This window comes from Saccoglossus kowalevskii, chromosome 9 (assembly GCF_978046115.1).
Source record: "Saccoglossus kowalevskii chromosome 9, keSacKowa6.1, whole genome shotgun sequence".
Lineage (NCBI taxonomy): Eukaryota > Metazoa > Hemichordata > Enteropneusta > Harrimaniidae > Saccoglossus > Saccoglossus kowalevskii.
In genome coordinates this window covers 7,165,699-7,185,820 of record NC_140649.1, presented here as the reverse complement: position 1 = coordinate 7,185,820, position 20,122 = coordinate 7,165,699, and the positions used below count along the sequence as shown (strand labels likewise).

The following is a 20,122-nucleotide window of genomic DNA, read 5'->3' as shown; positions in this document are numbered from 1 at the left end:
GACTCACCAATATCACGGTTAATCGGTACTTTCTCGAGGGGGCACTTTTATTTGTTTACACTATCTAAATAATTCATAAAATATACAACTTGTTATTCGGGAGTTGTTATATTTATCAGTTTGCGTTGTTTACAGTAGAGCCCCTGCCCGACGTAATTTAATTAGCAATTTTTGTTTCATTGAAATGGTCACTGTGTATTCAGTGAATTCATCGAAAATTTTAAGTAAAATTATTCGCATAAACTTCTTGAGGATGACTACTACTCAGACCAGGAAGACGTTACAAAGCCTGAATTTTATGTTGAAGATCAAGTTAAAAGTGTGCTGTTGGGGTCTCCAGCATCAATTGTCAAATTTTGATTGAAATGAAATGTTTCATCGTCGTCATGTTCCTATTGATGCACTGCGACATTTGTCTATTTTTTTCACAAAACAGGATTTTTTTGTCTTGATGAAGGGTCATCTGACATATAAAAATAAAAAAATTGGCAAAAGTTTTGGCGGGAAAAAATTAAGGCCAAAGGATGACGAATGGAAAGATGTAAAATTTGACACAAGAATAAATATGAAAATAATCCCCCTTAATCTTGTTACCATGGTAACAATTGTATATTTTTAATTTTGAAACAATAGAAAGCGTGCACGTTTATCGAAAGAGATGATTGACGTTTTGTTTCATTTCGTTCATTATGAAGTTAATATTCTTCATTTATTCAATCCAACGTGGCTAAATGTGATCATTCTATTTTGATAACTACTCAATTTTTAGGCATGTCTCTCTTACTTGTTATTATTAAATTACTGAGCACATCAAAGAAATGTGTATAATTGACTCCAGTTTTAAAGAAGTATACAAATAAAAAAAGGGAGTGTAAACTGTACAAATATTTATTTTTTCTCTCTGATCAGACAGAACCCAAACTTAACAAAGAAATTAACAAGGAAGTTATAGAAAAATTTACAAATGTTTTGGCGGGAAAAATTTGAGGCCAAAGGATGACGAATGGAAAGATGTAAAATTTTACACAAGAATAAATATGAAAAAATCCACCTTAATCTTGTTACCATGGCAACGATTGTACATTTTGAAACAATACCTTGATATGAGATAATGGTCCGAACCGTTTAGCAGAAACTGAGGGTTTAGAAGTTACACACACACTTGGGTATCAGTTTGTCTAAGTTTATTTTCCTGTACGATTCATATTCATCAGAGGTCAGTAGCTTACGTTATACCCGCATTAAATGCGACAAACTCAATAAATTACTCTACAAATAAATTTACTATCGGTGTTGCCATAGTTTCCCCCACTGCCATACTTTTCCCATCATGCGCTTTTGCTGTACCGAGTTTGAATTAGACTCAAATGCAAAGAGGAACAAATGGAAAAAAATGGTGAAGCGACATAAATCTATAACAAAGATCTTCCTCCCCATATGAACAGTAATAAGTACTTGCAAATCAATTCATTAATTCAGAAAATTATTCAGATGTACATTTCACGACAAAAATATGATAAACGTTGTTCAAAACTATTTTTATATCACTTTGTTTAATTTTTTTAACAAAACGGCTCAACAATCTCACAGTCCATCGTTATTTTTCGTTGGGGGCACTTTAATTTGTTTAAACTATCTAAATATTTCATAACATATACATCTTGGTATTCGGGAGTTGTTATATTTATCAGTTTGAGTTGGTTACAGTAGGGCCCCTGGCCGTCGTATTTTAATTAGAAATTTTTGTTTTCAATGAAATGGACACTGTGTATTCAGTAAATTCATAGCAAATTTAAAGCAAAATATTCGCATAATCTTCTTGGGGATGACTACTACTCAGACGAGGAAGACGATACAAAGCCTTACGATCTAGTTGAAGGTGTGCTGTTGGAGTCTCAAGCATTAATTGTCAAATTTTGGTTGAAATGAAGTGTTTCATTGTCGTCATGTTCCTATTGATGTACCACGGTATTTGTCTATTTTTATATATTTTGTCACAAAACAGACCATTTTTTGTCTTGATGAAGGGTCATCGTGATAAATAAAAAAATAAATAAGCAAAAATGTGTGCTCAGTTCTGTTTCATATACTCGCTAATATGAAAATCTAAATTAAATATAATTGGTAAGAAGGCTATCACTAGGGAGAAAATGGGGAATACCGTGATAAATAAGGATACTTATGGTGATTATGATTTACACTGCAACGATTTAAATTATTAGTTGAGAATAAAAATTACGTTGAAACTTTGAACTGATAATTTTTTTTTAGATGCCATGTTGTCACAAAAGCAACATTTCCGTCGGCCAATTGTGCAATTGTGTTATAATTTGGTACAAATGCAAGACATATTAGTTTAAATATTTATGCCCATTTTTGATGATATTTTCTTGTCATCCATGTTTTCAAATGTGAATAGGAATGCAAACAGCGAGCATAATGTTATAGCCAGTATTTGTTAGTTATATACGGATTTAATACTCGTTGCGGAAAGTAAAGAGTTAAATATGTGGTTTCCATGGAAATAAACCTTCTAGTACAGGTGAAAAAATCGATACACCATTATATGCAGTCAGTTTATTCACATAGAGTTTTAGAACGACTGACACAAGACAACCCTGCCTCACTGCACAATAGCATTTCGTCAATCACAATTTAAAAACAGTTTACATTCTTCATTTATTCAATCTAGCATGGCTAAATGTGACCATTCTATTTTGATGATTACTCATTTTTAGGCATGTCTCTCTTACTTGTTATTATTAAACTACTGAGCACATAAAAAAGGTGTATAATTGACTCCAGTTTTGAAGAAGTAAAGAAATAAAAAGGTAGTGTAAACTGTAAAAGACAAAACTCAAACATAACAAAGAAATTAACAATAAAATTATAGAAAAATATACAAAAGTTTTGGTTGGCAAAATTGTAGACCAGAGGATGAAAAATTGAAAGTGGTAAAATTTCACACAAGCACAAGTATGAAAAATAAAAAATAACCAGAAATATTTTATCACGGAAAAAAATGAGCATTTGTAACTATGGAACCAATATAAAGCGTGCAGGTTTATCGAGAGGGATGAAAGACGTATTTGTGTGCTGACCATATAATCGATTTATTATTAAATTTACGACTGGCAAACTGGCGGGTACAAATTTCATGTTTTGAGACTGGATCTACCTTGACATGAGATAATGGTCCGAACCGTTTAGCAGAAACTAAAGGTTTAGAAGTTACATGGACACTTGTGTATCAGTTTGTCGAAGTTTATTTTCCTGTACGATTCATATTCATCAGAGGTCAGTAACTTACGTTATATCTGCCTTAAATTCGACAAACTCAATAAATTACTCTATAAATAAATGTATTACCGGTGCTGCCATGTCTCCCCCATTGCCATACTTTTCCCATTATGCGCTTTCGCTGTACCGAGATTGAATTAGACTCAAATGCAAAGAGGAACAAATGGAAAAAATGGTGAAGTGAGATAAATCTTTAACAAACATCTTCCTCCCAATATGAACATTAATAAGTACTTTCGAATCAATTCATTAATCCAGAAAATTATTCAAACCTACATTTTACGACAAAAATAAGATAAACGTTGATCAAAACTATTTTTATATCACTTTGTTTATTTTTTTTAACAATACGGCTCAACAATCTCACAGTCCATCTTTATTTTCCGTTGGGGGCACTTTTATTTGTTTGCACTATTCGGGAGTTGTTATATTTATCTGTTTGCGTTGTTTACAGTAGGATCCCTGGCCGTCGTATTTTAATTAGCAATTTTTGTTTTCACTGAAATGGTCACTGTGTATTCAGTAAATTCATGGCTATTTAAAGTAAATTAAACAGCGAGCATAACGTTATAGCCAGTACTTTTAGTTATATACGGATTTAATACTTTTTGCAGAATGTAAAGAGTTAAATATGTGGTTTCCATGGAAATAAACCTTTCAGTACAGGTGAGAAAATCGATACAGCATTACATGCAGTCAGTTTATTCACATAGAGTTTTAGAACGACTGACACAAGACAACCCTGCCTCACTGCAAAATAGCATTTCGTCAATCACTATATAAAACCAGTTTACATTCTTCATTTATTCAATCTAGCATGGCTAAATGTGACCATTCTATTTCGATTATTACTCATTTTTAGGCATGTCTCTCTTACTTGTTATTATTAAACTACTGAGCACATCAAAGAAAAATGTATAATTGACTCCAGTTTTGAAGAAGTAAAGAAATAAAAAGGTAGTGTAAACTGTAAAAATATTAAGTGTTCTTCTTGATCAGACAAAACCCAAACATAACAAAGTAATTAACGATGAAATTATAGAAAAAAACACAAAAAATTTGATAGGCAAAATTGTAGACCAGAGGATGACAAATTTCACACAAGCACAAGTATGAAAAATAAAAAATAACCAGAATTATTTCACCACGGAAGAAAATGTACATTTGTAACTATGGAACCAATATAAAGCCTGCAGGTTTATCGAAAGGGATGAATGACGTATGTGTGTGCTGACCATATAATCGCTTTATTTAAAATTTACGACTGGCAAACTGGCGGGTACAAATTTTATGTTTTGAGACTGGTTCTACCTTGACATGAGATAATGGTCTGAACCGTACAGCAGAAACTAAGGGTTTAGTTACACGCACACTTGGGTATCAGTTTATCGAAGTTTATTTTCCTGTACGATTCATATTGATCAGAGATCAGTAACTTACGTTATATTCGCCCTAAATATGACAAACTCTATTCATGTTCCTATTGATGTACTGCGACGTTTGTCTATCTTTATATTTATTCACAAAACAGACAATTTTTTGTCTTGATTAATGGTCATCGTGACCAATAAAAAAATAAGCAGAAATGTGTGCTTTGTTAAGTTTCCTATACCCTGTTAATATGAGAATCTAAATTTGGTTTAACTGGTTATGAGGCTATCACTTGGAAGAAAATGGGGAATGCTATGATGAATATGGATACTTACGGTGATTATGATTTACACTGCAAAGATTTAATTAACTCGACCACTTTAAATAATTAGTTTAGAATAAAATTACGTTGAAACTTTGAACTGATCAAATTTTATTAGATGTCATGCTGTAAGAAAAGCAATATTTCGTCATAACACAATAATTTGTGGTGTTTCATATCTAACAATTTTGTTTTCATTAGTTCTACTCGTTTCTCTGACACATTTGACCAATTGCATTTACATTTTGTACAAATGCAAGATATAATAATTTTCATATAATAATTAACGGACTGCATCTAATGCTGTATCGATTTGTTCACCTGTACTGAAAGGTTTATTTCCATGGAAACCACATATTTACCTACTTACATTCCGCAACAAGTATTAAATCCGTATATAACTAAAAAGTACTGGCTATAACGTTATGCTCGCTATTTGTATTCTTATTCACATTTGAAAACATGGATGGCAAGAAGATGTCATCAAAAATGGGCATAGATATTTAAACTAATATATCTTGCATTTGTACAAAATTATAACACAATTGGTCAGGTGTGTCAGTGAAAAAATTTGGACTATTGACAAAATAAAATATAATAAAATGGCTGAATACCATTATAAATTGTAACAATGTGTATCAGCATCCTAACTGGTATATTGGTGAAACGGATAAACACCTGTTAACATTCGTGGTTTTCAGGACATAAATGGCTGTAAGTCAATTTACGAGAATCTACAAACCATTACATTTTGCCTTTGCATCAAATGTAAACAAAATGCTTGGCTAAATAACACCACAAATTATTGTGTTTTGACGGAAATATTGCTCTTAATGCTAGATTAACAATTAATGCTAGATCTTCAACATAAAATTCAGGCTTTGTATCGTCTTTCTCATCTGAGTAGTAGTCATGCCAAGGAAGATTATGCAAATAATTTACTTGAAATTTGTGATGAATTTACTGAATACACAGTGACCATTTCATTGAAAACAAAAATTGCTAATTAAAATACGACGGCCAGGGGCCCTACTGTAAATAACGCAAACTGATAAATATAACAACTCCCGAATACCAAGATGTATATGTTATGAAATATTTAGATAATGTAAAGTAAACAAATTAAATTTCATTGAATACAACAAATGCTAATTAAATTACGTCGGCCCTACTGTAAACAACGCAAACTGATAAATAAAATAACTAGGATGTTGTAATATCGGTGCAATTGTGTGTTGTTTTCAATATAGTAGCCTGTTAATAATAATTTTTAATTATATGGGACAATTGTAAATCGAAAGTCTTGCTTGCTGTTTCTTTGTTTTGTGTAGTGGTGTTTTCTAACAGTTCCATTGTGTTTTGAAACGATTTGTTGATACTCATACTGGTGAAAATATTCGTACAATTTTTGAAGCCTTAAAATAAAAATCGTAAAATTTTACTGAAACTTATATATGGAAACACAAAACTACCGACTATCCCTGACTGAATTTAATGCGTTGAACGATCTCCCGTTATGTTTTGTCGAGGACAATTTTGGCCATGAGATTCCAAATTTGGAAGCGCTTTGCAGCAAAACCTTTTTGACGGAGAGCCATTTAATATACACTCTCACATCTGAGAATAATCTGAACTTGTAAGCCGGATAAAAACATCGATGTTTGAAACCACTCTCCCAAATCATCCCCCCCAATTAATATTTTGGCGATGGTAACCTATTCCTAGCCCAGTCCACAAAACTAACGATTCGTATAAGGGATTGTAGTTGCACCGTTTCTCTCTCCCATTTTGTTTGCTCAGCTCCCCTGTTATCCCATGTAACCCACCAAAAGTATTCATATTAGTGACTTTTCCTGCAGCCCAACATTTATTCAAGTGGGATTGATTTTATTGTTGCCTCGCAGATGTAGTTTTTTTCTCAGAATTGATTCTTTTGCGCAAATATTAATCTTTGATATTAAATTGAGATGTGTTTTATTTTTCGACATACTTTTGGTAAAAATGTATTTAGTGATCATTTGTGGTAAAACAAATGCGGTAAGCAGTGCGTCTGTCTGTTGTGGTGAGGTGATAGCTGTTTGAATCCCGCCTTTCATATTGTAATATGTCTTTATTATATATTACACTTCATGAAAACCGACAGAAATATTCCATATTCACAACAACAACAAAGCTTGGAATAGTTCTTTTTCAGCTAAACCAATTTCTGGACAAATCCTATCATTTCACATTACCCAAAAAGCAACATTTTTTTGGCTGGTTAACGCTATTTTATTATTTATTTATTTATCTGTTAATTTGTATTTCGTATTTAATTAAATTGTGTGCTAGTAGATGAGTTTGTTATTGGATGTATATTATTATATACATATAATATACATATAATTTTCATGCACACTTGTATTATATGTATATAATGCATTATATACATATTATTTTGCCAAACATTTTATTTACAAAGCATTTTTCTTACTGGCTCGGACATATCACCAGTAACGGTTGTTGTTGAGAATTAACTGCTGTGTTTCACGTTATTTGAGCTAAGAATTTGCATGACGCGCTCAGTGGAGTTGATATCTGACCTATAATCTTCTTGTATGGTTTACCACTGCGAGAGTAAAATCACCGATAAAATAATTTCAATAATACAAACCCAACAAGCCCAACCCTTGATAGTTTTACAGCTAATGTATCTAATTGATGTAATGGTTTTCAATTCTTTCTTACGCAATACAATTTGTAATATTCTGCAAAAAACAATATTTTAGTCAGCTTGCAACCAATAAAATCTACCTTAAGATTGCAACTGTCTCACTAGGTTTTATTTCCTATTTCAGATGGCTGGTCATACATAGCGTGCTAATCTTTGTAGGTGTATCTGTATAACATTGTGGCTGTTGTGTGATGAACATTGTTTTGCTGTGCCGTATTTTAACCCTAACTTTTCAAAACCAACTATTCGAATAAATTGTGGATAGCGACAGGGACAATCCGTCACCATGCATAATTATCATCTTGAGCAGGTTGTTTAACTTGTATTTGAAACAAATGCGTGACATCACTTAGGTGATAGATGCTCCTAATCAGTTACCATATGATTCAGGTACTCACTTCATGAATAGTAAAGTTACTGTGTAATGTGAGACTGTAAACACATACAGTCTTACATATATGACCCCAGTATGTGTCCGCGGAATCATCAATTTCATATAAATTGATGAGCACATGTAAGTTTTTTGACATTTGCTAGATTGTTAGAAAGCTATCAATTTAACTACTAATACAAAAATTCTATCATTACGAGTTATTCTAAAACTTGAATTACTGTAATAGCAATCAACGATCATAAGTCAATTTGGTATCAACAGGGTTGTACAATGGCGAATAACATTATGTATATGGCTTTGGCATTGGTAAGTTTTCAGTACAGACATTGTGCGAGCTTGTGGGTTATATACTGATTCTTTCCTTGGGTAAATATCAAGTCAGTTTTTATGCAATTTCTCTGATTTTGGCAAGATATAATTCCGGTGATTGGCAGTGAATTAAGAACATGTGTTAAAAAGTCCGGAATGCCTCACATGTGCCATTGACATTGTTTTAACACTGCCCTGTTTAATGTCAGTTGCTGATATACACAATGCTCCAATCATTGCGTTGAAAAAATAACTTTTTATATAGTTATTAATGCTTTGTTTACAAAATAACATCGAGTGACACGAATATCCATTAATGTTCGGAATTTATCCAGCATCACACCGCAGTACAGAATAGTAAATGCAAGTTGATATACGAGAATCATAATAACTATTTGTTGTGTTGGAAATGTTCTATCATGTCAAATGTCAAATGTCAAATTCGGAATTCAAGGAAAACAGTGAAAGGATAATCGATTTACACGTTATCAGGGCAGAAAGGTTGTTGCAACATTCAATTAAGCCTGCTATAATCTGAAAATACGTTAATTATACCTTTATATATTCAGATGCTGCTCAGTGTGGTTATAATCAGTGCGGAAGAAGCTGTCCGTGCGCCATGTAAGTATAATCCCACTGAGAAAATGTCAGAATATATTATAACATGCACTAATAAAAAATGACTAAAAATTAAAAATACTTAATTTACTTTTCAGGCATGCACATTTCCTTATTTTTTTTTGTAACACTTAATACGCATGTAATACGCATAATTGTGTGAATGTGCGTTTGGAGACAAATACAAACATGTGTATACAAATACAAATATGTAGTGACACGATTGCACACTGGTCAATCTGGTCATACTCAACGCAACACATGAACTATGTGAAACCATACTTTATTATGTACAAACAAATAATTAAGTGCTAAACGTGGCCTCCATCGCGCACCAACATATGTGCAAACCCTGTCAGTAATTGGTGAAGGCGATGAAAACATGCAATACACACACCACAGCGAAGTCGGCATTGATTACTGAAAGCCCAGGCCTAACTAGTGTGAGTGTATTTAGTACCTGGAATTCCTGCTGTGCCGTATTTTAACCCTAACTTTTCAAAACCAGCTATTCGAATAAATTGAGGATAGCGACAGGGACAATCCGTCACCATGCATAATTATCATCTTGAGCAGGATGTTTAACTTGTATTTGAAACACATGAGTGACATCATTTCACGTATACCATGGACTTGCCTCTTAATGACTTGTGTTCTATAGTTGGGTATTATTTTCATTACAAACTTTGGTTTCATTTTTGAAAAATGTAGGAAATAATTCAGGAAAGATTAAAAAAACTCCAATATGTATGGTGACATTGATGATGCTTAATAGTATAATGCCTGGTTTTGACGATGACACTATTTTGTTCAATTTACAGTGCCCATTGCTTACTACAACCAAGAGCGGTGTTATAAAAAAGGAGTACAGGGGAGTATACAGCTGTGTTGATGATAGTAACTGTATCGCCGGATCAGATATCTGCAACGGTTCCCGACAGTGCAACGATGGCAGCGATGAGGTGGACTGTCCCAAAAAATAAGCAATGCATACAATCTGAAATAAATTGTTATCTATGATCATAGTCCTAATCAATAAACATGATAAACATACATATATCTGACTTAGTGTACATGGTCGAAAAAGTTTTACGTGAGGTTCAATATTGTTTTCACTTTTATTGCCTCCCCTTTCCTCAGTCCATGAAAACAAATATGCGAGCCACAAAATATTACTAGACGTATGCAACACTGGGTAATTGGGAAATACTATGCCAACAACTGACATCTTTCATTTTCAGACAGTAACAATATAAAAAAAAATATTTCACTGTTATGAAACTATTACCCACTTATGAACAATAGAGTTACTGGTGGTGGACAAAAACATACCGTGTTCGAGCTGAGTGCTATCAATAACTCAAAATCATACAGTTGCAATCCTAACCTGTACGCATATTCATAATCATTACTTCTATTATCATTCAATCCTTTACCCTAAATACGATGTTCAATACCATTAATGCAAATGTGTAAATTTCGACATGAACTATAGACAATAACAAAATCTTACAAAAAGTCAACATTTGAAATAGCTAATGGCCAGCAATGTATATTGTTCAGCGTGGAGGGCGACATTGCATTCACAACAATTTAACATTATAGTTTTGTACATCAACTACACAATATGGCAATATGTTTATCTGTCACATTGTTTGTGACATTTATAAAGTATTTTTTGATTGTTTGCAGTATAATTAATTGTGACTCTCATTCTTGTTTATCCAACGAATGCGCGTTTCCTTTGATTTTTGGATTATAGAATATCTGTAGTTTATAATTTATTTTATTGTCTTTTACGCGTAGTCTTCTGTAGGGGTTTCCCGCTACGATTACCAGGATTGAATACTCTGTTCTAGCCGCGTGACATACATTTTCTATCCACTTTAAATCTATTTGTAGCTGTTTTGAAGTGAATGTAGCTCGTTTTCTATGACGGGTATGGGACCGAGTGTGCCTTATACTGAGAACAGGAAGATAAAGAATAATTATACTTAGACCATCAGAAGTAACCATGAACTGCAATATATATTTCGATCCAGCGTTTAAACGCAATTGAAGCGCAACGCGTTCTTGTTGACATAATGTTTTACGTTTTTCAACCCATTAAATATGTTGACGTAATGTTATTCAATGATCAACTCATTAAATATGTTGACGTAATGTTATTCAATGATCAACTCATTGAATATGTTGACGTAATGTTATTCAATGATCAACTCATTAAATATATTGACGTAATGTTATTCAATGATCAACTCATTAAATATGTTGACTTAATGTTATTTAATGATCAACTCATTTAATATGTTGACGTAATGTATAGAGGGACATGGAGGGTCGATCTGTGCTAGTTATAGCATATGGAGAAGATGACAGTGTCAAATAGTCATGCAATATTTCAAAAAGATATTTAACATTCGGATACTTCATAGTTTCTTGAGAAATGCCCATAAGGGGTCAAATAATTGACCGTTATAAATTGCCTGGATTTTGAAATGGTTACTTTCAAACAGAAACTAAATTAATATTGGTATAATCTACAAGCTCACATTACGTTACTGTTTAAAGAGTGTGGCTCTATCACAAATGTGATGACATTCGTCAAGCATTCATTCAAACGGTCCATCTGTGACAAAATAGAATTCCGATCAGCAACCACGAATGCTCCTGTTGATATGCTTCGTATCAAACAACACAAGTTCCCTGGTTTTAAATCATAGTTCGCAACCATGTGCATCAACGTCGTATTTTCGAGAAAGTTTTTCTTTACCTTGACTACCACAAGAACCGAAGTTAAATCACGATCCAAATTTGTACAACTCGCTAATTTCCGTATTCAAAATAAAATGTTAATATACATGAAAAAATACAATATATTTTCAAATACATTTACAAAGCCAATTTATGGGAAGTCATTCTGCTCTGAAAATGAAATCGGCAGTACATTATCGGTTAAACCCATACTAATTTATGCTAAAGAAGCAACAACAAATATATAATGGATGAATTTCAATTATTGATGATAAGGTTATAATGGATGTAGTTGCTACAGGGCTAGACTTTATCATTGTAAAATAAGCGCCCTAACGTGACAACATTACAGATACTTTATATTCTATAATTAAAATCAAAGGAAACATTCTTTGAATAAGCAAGAATGTAAGTCACAGGTAATTATACTATACACAAACAAAGTTAATTTATAAATGACACAGAAACAATGTGACAGATAGACATGTGTTCTGTTGTTGATGTGCACAACTATAATGTTAAATTGTTGAAAAGGCAATGTCGCCCTCAACGCCGAACAATATGACTTGATACATTGCTGGCCATTAGCTACCTAAAGTGTTTACATTTTGTATAATTTTAGTTATTGTCTATAGGTCATGTCGAAATTTTCAATTGCATTGTGGTTATTGAGCATCGTATTTATGGTAAACTATTAATCCATAATAGAAGTAATGATTATGAATATACGTACAGGTTAGGATTGCAAACTGTATGATTTTGTGTCCGAGTCATTGTTAGCACTCAGCTCGAATACATTTTGTCTCTGTGCACCATTGACCTTTAACGTAATAAAACCGCGTGGATTGCACACTTAGTAACCCTGTTGCTCACAGTGTGCAATATTGTCTCTATTTATATATGCATATAATTGTATTGTACTTATTGTACTATATTGGCCCCCTTCTGTGTGGATTATCCTTATGTTACGTGAATTGTATAATTTTAAACTGGCTACGAACCCGCATATGATTATTGGGTGTTTAGGGTAATATTTGACGCGACCCCATGACATTGTGGCAGTCTCAAACAATATGTGTAATTAGTATTACATGTTCATACCCTTATATAATCTCTAAAATGAAAAACATGTGCATGCCTGAAAAGTAAAGTATTTTGTTATTTCTTTAGTTACAATGCGTTTGCTACTTGTTACTGTGTAAGGCCTGCTTATTTCTAATGAGAGGGCACCCACATAACTCACACTGGACAGGGGGTTCTTTCACTGCTAGTATGGGGTAGACAAGACAATAGTACTGGAAAAGAAATGCAACACAACGACTAAGAAATAAAGGAGTCTTGCTTGTTGAGGAACGCTGGTATTCTGGAGGGCACCGCTGAAAGCAGGAGATTGCAGAGCGGTTTATACAAGTCTCGCAGAACGATGATTGAAGCCTGTATCAATTTTCTCACAATATTGTGGCAGGAATACCCAGGGTACATGGTAGAAATGATGGATCCAAACTGTCTGTCCAATTTATAGGCATAAATGGCCCAGATTCAGAGACACCACCTGGATTTCAACATGAGCCAATCAGAATCAGAATCTTCCTTTGCTAAAGTATATATATATATATATTAATCGCCCATATCATACTTTGATTCAAGATATCAGGATGGCTTGTCTCTAAGACTGCTTGTAAAAATTATTGGGGTCAGTATGGAATATATCATTTCAGTGTCGCTTTACAATACTGTCCGGGCAGCCTATCTTGTGATGAAACATCCATACCTGGATATACCATTTCCCAAACTCTTGTATGTTCTAATTGTTTTGTTGGTCACTCAAAATATCTTGTTTTGTTTTTGCATCCTAAGTATCTGCGATTGCATTGTAGTTTGTACAATCAATTTATCAACGATTATGCTTACCTGGAAGTTATATGCACATTGTTGTAATTTGTCACAGTATAATATTGTCATCATTCCTATTAAACAACCCTAATTTATTTTTTTCTATGCGAAGGTGATAGAAAAAGCGTACTGGGGACGTGTATCCTGCCTGAACTTCCCAGCTTACAGTGCGGCTGCAGGTCATACATCAAGAATAAATTTCACAAAAAATTACGGACGGTTAGTATATTTTTATTACTTTATACAGCACATGGGTCCCATTTATTCCCATTATTAATGAGAATGATAGAGTTAGTAGATGTACATACTTATGTCTCAGAGTCGTATAAATGTTGGGTCTCAATATAAATGATCCAATCTTAATGTTGTATCTCCTGTCGCTATGAAGTATGTTTCCTATTTTTTGAGAGAAAACAATTAAAAATTGATTATTTGTCATAAGGTATCAAAATATACTAATTTAAATACTAATCTTTAGTCGCATAAATAATTACATGGATCATTAAATTTTTCACATATACTATTCATGCATGCATTGGGAGATGATATCCATCCATCCACGCATTCATATTTATATTTATAAATCCATACACACATCCACACATCATCAATACTTCCATCTCTTCCTCCCTCCTTCCATGATTTTCGCAGGAATCCCTTACAAAATATATGACCTTGGTTGCTGTGCATCTGCTGCATCTGCTGCATCTGCTGTGGAGACATTTGCTAGACATGACGTTTCTCAATATTGCAATCCTGGTGGCGAAGGTGGACCGGGAGCGAATGATGTCTACATCTTTGTTGATACTTACATTAAATATATGATGATTTATACATTTAAATTGCATGCAATATTTAACATGAACCGCACAATGCAGGTAACAGTTAAATGACAGGTAAAATGTGTATATTGTTAGCTTAAAACACATTATTCAATTTAATTCTTATGTTATTTAAATATGTAGGCAAAAACCTCTCGATATTTAACAACAATCTCATCCAATGAAACACTCATTTATGCATATGATATATTAGGTTGCAATTGGTGGTTCTATAAAATGTTGGCTGATGTAAATACCGACATATGTCATGAACTTGTAGACGCTGGAAGGTAGCGTGTATGTATGATATGTTTAAACACAGAAACATTGAATAATTAGTTATTTTATAATGACTGTACTTCATGTTTGCTAAGATCCTAATATATATATGCTGATTTGGTAACGAGATCAGTTTCTTTGTATATGCAACTTATTCTTCTTCTGGTTTTATGTACACAAATTAAAAATTAAAATAACGATATTTATACTATCTTGGCCATGTGGTCCTTTTTCTGGCTGTTGGTTTATTTTTGTAAATCCCCACGTCTCGTTGTCTTTCTTCTAATTGTAAACCAGCCACACATTCATATGCAGAAGTGCTAATCTCCCGATTTGTAATATTGAAGAAGTTAGATATGTAAACCAACGACAGAAACAAAAGTCATTTATTGTCAGCACTGACAGCCGTTTTGACGGGCGTATTTGCTCACAGGTACCTTGTGATCGTATTCATAACTGTTTGCTGTCCAGAATGGTGATTGATGTGCATCTAATGCTACTGCCATTGTTATGTATGGTATGTACGGGACATGTACAAAATGTTACAAAGGCGGAGTAAATGCGAACGACGTGTACATATTCAGTTACTGGATATAAGCAAATGACAAGTGATCAAGCAAGTACTGATAGGTTTTATTAATCACTACAAGAAGCCAATATTTATATGCTACGAATATTGATGTTATAGTAGAATGCCAGCACCCTAACACCAACTCGTTTCTTTTTCAGGACTGCATGTTAAGTTCTAATGTGATCGGTTAAAGAATTTCTGAAAAATGGCTAGCACGTACGAACACGTGGACGTTAATTGTACCTTTATGCATAATAATACAATGGGATGCATCATAAACGAAATAACTCGAAAATTCAAAAAAAAATATGAAGGCGTCAAAGCTCATCTTGCCTTCTAAATATCGGACATGATCATCCTCAACGATAGATTTGCCGAAAGGTAAAGAGACATAAAAGGACTGTGTAAGTTAAAATATACAAGAGATAATATTTGTTTACATTGAGTCTGCTGTTGCCATCATTCGTTACGTTACGTATTGGTTTAACAATGTTCGTTGACTCATAGACATATGATATATTCAGTTTATTAACATATGATATGCTTTCTTTATTGCCAAAGTACATTATTAATTTAAAAATACAAAACAAAATTAAAAATACAACGAAAATAAATACATTTTTATACACTTCAATATGAAAGAAGATTGTTAATACAACGAAAAAGATGTCTACTGCCCAATATAGAAATTAAAAACATACAGTTAAATGTAGTAGTGCATTTAACAATTATATGATTAATAATTTAATAAATAAACAAATAAGACAGCAGATAATAATTACCCTCAACTAATCAATCAATTAGTCGGTCAATAAGTTAATCAATCATTTGTTTTATTAACTACATAATAAAGTTATCAATAACGAGCAGATGCAATACTAATTTGATGTCATTATATGTTGCTTCAGTTTCATTTTATGTGCATTGTAAGCTCATTCCACATTTTGGTACCTTCAATTCCAGAGAAAATTTACCGAAATGGGTTCTCCTAAGGTGATACGATAAATTTGATTTAGTAGAAAATCTAGTGTTGTGCGCATGCTCGGATAAGTCATTTAGCTTACAAGGAAGTCTATTAAAATGAAGATCATGTATGACGATGCATAATTGGTATTTGAATAGGTCATAAATGTGTAAAATTGCAAGTGAAATAAAGAGTGGTCGGCTATGAGTAAATTTATTATTGAAACTCATAATACGCAAAATATTTTGGTAGGTTGTAAATCGGGACGTTGTTATGGTGATTACCTGTGTTAGTGCAGTGAATATGTGATATTGATCTATTGAGCCACATCAAAATGCTTATTGTAAGTACAGCTATTTGATCGTAGTACTGTTGATTGTAAACTTTTAATTGAGTGAGCAAAGCATGTTTTCATGCATGCTGATTGTGCAATAGAGCCATTTCTTTAGCATTCAATTAGCATTCTATTAAAGTAATTGAGTTTGATACTGTTCGAGCATTGTCAGCAGCTGGCCTGTATGTGTGTGTATCTGCACCTTGTGATGCGTTACTGTTCGTTGTATACTGATTAATCAGCACCATGAACACTGCCCCCATTGATTTAAATAGAAGTATCGGCTATCATTGGCATATGCCCCGGTCATAAAAAGTATTATACTTAGTAATGATATTGAAATGGAAAATATGCATATGCAACATAGTTAATACGTAGCCCACATGTTATGTTGGAATGTGATAGGTCCAAACATTTCTGAGAAATGCCAACTGACGTACGTTCGAACACGTGGGCGTCAATCGTATCTTTATGTATAACAATACAATGGCATGAATCCTAAACAAAATAACTTGAACATCCTATAATATAAGGCGCTAATACTCATCTATGAATAAGCAATATACTTCAGAGGGCGCCTACCTTTTAAAAATCAGATATGAATCATTTACAACGATAAGTTATTCGAAGAGGAAACAAACACAAGAGGGCGTTATTTTAAGTAAATTCAGATATTATTGTTTTTACATTGAGGCTGCTGTTACCTTCATTCATGACGTCACGTATTGTTGTTATTATTTTCGTTGACCAACATTCATACACATGACAACTTAATTCAATGTGAAGCTCATTAACATATGTTGATGTATGCAAAGTGGTCCGTTTCGTTTCACTTTACCTAAATCTTCATGTTCAAAATCTGATACAAATACTGCTTTATAGTAGTTATATTAATACTAGACCGATGTAGTATTCAAATGCATTGCTGTTATCGACAGTATCGTTTGAACTCGTCTAACTCCAATCTCATAGGGTATTTTATGCATTTCAGAAAAGTTTTCTCAATGTTGTTAAAAACCTGTTGGTAAGCTTGGTATAAGACGACTGATAGATGCAATATCATTTTTATAAATCGCCATTCAATTCGCCCAACGCGGGACTAATCATGATTCACAAGCATTATGAAATGAACTGCAGCTTTTGAAATTGATCAAAATTGTGTACTCAACACCAGGGCAGGTAACTATATAATTTTCTCAGCCCTAATAGGAAGTTAATAGCACTTCGTTATAGATTAGTTTAAAATACCATTCCATGTACACCAAATCAAAAATAATGAATAGGACGAGACAAGAACGACGGTCTGAATTATGTATGGTCTCTTTGGTCGTCAATTGCAAATGAGTGAATATTCAAAACATCAGCAGTTATTACTGTAGCATTAATACAGAGTTCCATTAATTAAAGCATGTCATGAACAAAATGTTACCGGACCAGCGGGTATGTAGGTTTTTATTTTTACCAGCTCGAATGGACAATTATCTGCCTCGGGCATACAGGGAGAAGTAATTTCGGCCACCAGTGTCCCTAGAATCGTGTCCCCAATACTACATTGTGTCAACGCATTGTCACCTGTCATTTAAAATAATATAATTGGCTGTGACTCGCTATTCAAAACCGCCGAATCATTCGATGTGGGAAAAATAGACCGTCACATAAATGTGTATCGGGCTGAATTGACTGCCTCTTCGATATCCTATTATGCACTTTGCAATCGACCAACACAGTGATTCATGTAGCACATGATGAAATTATGTTCAGAAGGGCGCCACCTAAGTGCTGTGTTCAAATTCGTTATAATAAAATCTACTATGCTCAAACTTTTGAACAAATGAATAAACTGAATGGTATATTTTATAATTAACTTATTTTAAATTAAAATGCTCATATTTTGAATTTTATATTTCAAAGTGTTATGATTTTAAATTATGGTCCTAATGGTACACCAAACGACAGTTATTCATACCGGAATTTCGGTAGTTTCCAGCAGAATCTGTACCTTCCGGACTCTGGAATTTCGTTGTTTTCTACTCGAAAACAACGCCAAACAAGTTAAATATATTAAAGTAAAAGTTTTGAAAACATGTAAATTATTATGCAAATTAGCTTAATTAAGATTTAATAATTGGTTTAAAATTTAGTTTTATTGAAATCAATCCATTTAAGTTCAAGATAACCCAACGCATTCCCTAAAATTTTACATTTCCGATAATTTATTGCGACAAGTCGCCATTGTAAAGGTGACATGACCAGGATTTTTCAATCTTCTCTTAACGTATCCTACTTTATTAGGAAATTCAAATTCCTAATATGGAAACGAATGAGGACAACAAAGACATGTCCGATTTCTTATTCTCCTTCCTTCCTTCTCTTCAAGTCAGCCACGTGAATCTCTTGTGCATTTCAGAATCCGATAATTCATCTACACATCGTATGTATGACTGGTGTGTGTGCTGACCATATAATCGCCTTAATTCAAATATACAACTGGAAAACCGGAGGGTACACATTTTATGTTTTTTTTAGACTGGACCAACATTGACGTACATACATTAGATGCTGTTCTAAACTAAGGGTTTAGTTGCAGGCACACTTGGTTATCACTTTGTCTTTGTTTATTTTCCTGTACGATTTATATTTATCATAGGTCAGACGCTTACGCTATAATCGCCTTAAATATGACAAACACTATAAATAACATTTATTGTCGGTTCTAATATATGTTCCCATCATGTGCTGTCATTGTACCGAGTTTCAATTAGACTCAAATCAAAACGATAAACAAATAGAAAAAAAATGGTGAATTGAGACACCTATTAAATCAATTAATTAATTAATTTCATAAATGTAATCAGACGTTCATTTATGACAAATATATGGTATAGGTAAACATTGATCAAAATTATACGGATTTATAAGAAAACCACAAGTATATGCATATTATTAATGCGTTTACAGTTTGTCCTATAACAATATGATAAAATGCAGCACTACTGCCGTTGCGATTTCCCCGTCCATCATATATATTAATGGTCAACTGGCCATAGGGCGTGTTTTACCAAAAGCATTCATCCGCTGATGGTCTGAATTAGGTTATTGATATCTCAGCACAATTTCCTCCTAATTCAGTAATATATTTCTGAAAGAAACATTAAACTATTTGTTAGTGACGCTTTCATATAAACAAAAATACTTTTAGGTGTCATGAGAAGAGCGCACTGGTTTATGATCGATGACATGAAGTTTAGATTCGTTCCAAGTTTTGTCATGACAAGCACAATAGTGCTTACAATAATTTCAATAGACAAGTTTAATTTTAGGATTACGTCATACTTTATCTCTACTTAAGTATATCAAGACGTGGTATGAGAGTGAGATATCTCGATGACTACTTTAATAATTATAACATAATTATGTACGAACAAGGATACTATGACGTATCTAATGATGTACTCGGCTGATACTATAAAAAGACTATC

At 33.2% G+C, this 20,122-nt stretch overlaps 1 long non-coding RNA gene across 1 annotated transcript; it reads left to right on the top strand.

Annotated features, from left to right (window-relative positions):
- Positions 1–3,124: 3,124 nt before the first annotated feature.
- On the top strand, positions 3,125–10,080 carry LOC144355698 (uncharacterized). Its single transcript, XR_014930325.1, has 3 exons — positions 3,125–3,297; positions 8,979–9,030; positions 9,849–10,080. It is a non-coding gene; the product is annotated as an uncharacterized LOC144355698 (long non-coding RNA).
- The last annotated feature ends 10,042 nt before the right edge of the window (positions 10,081–20,122 follow it).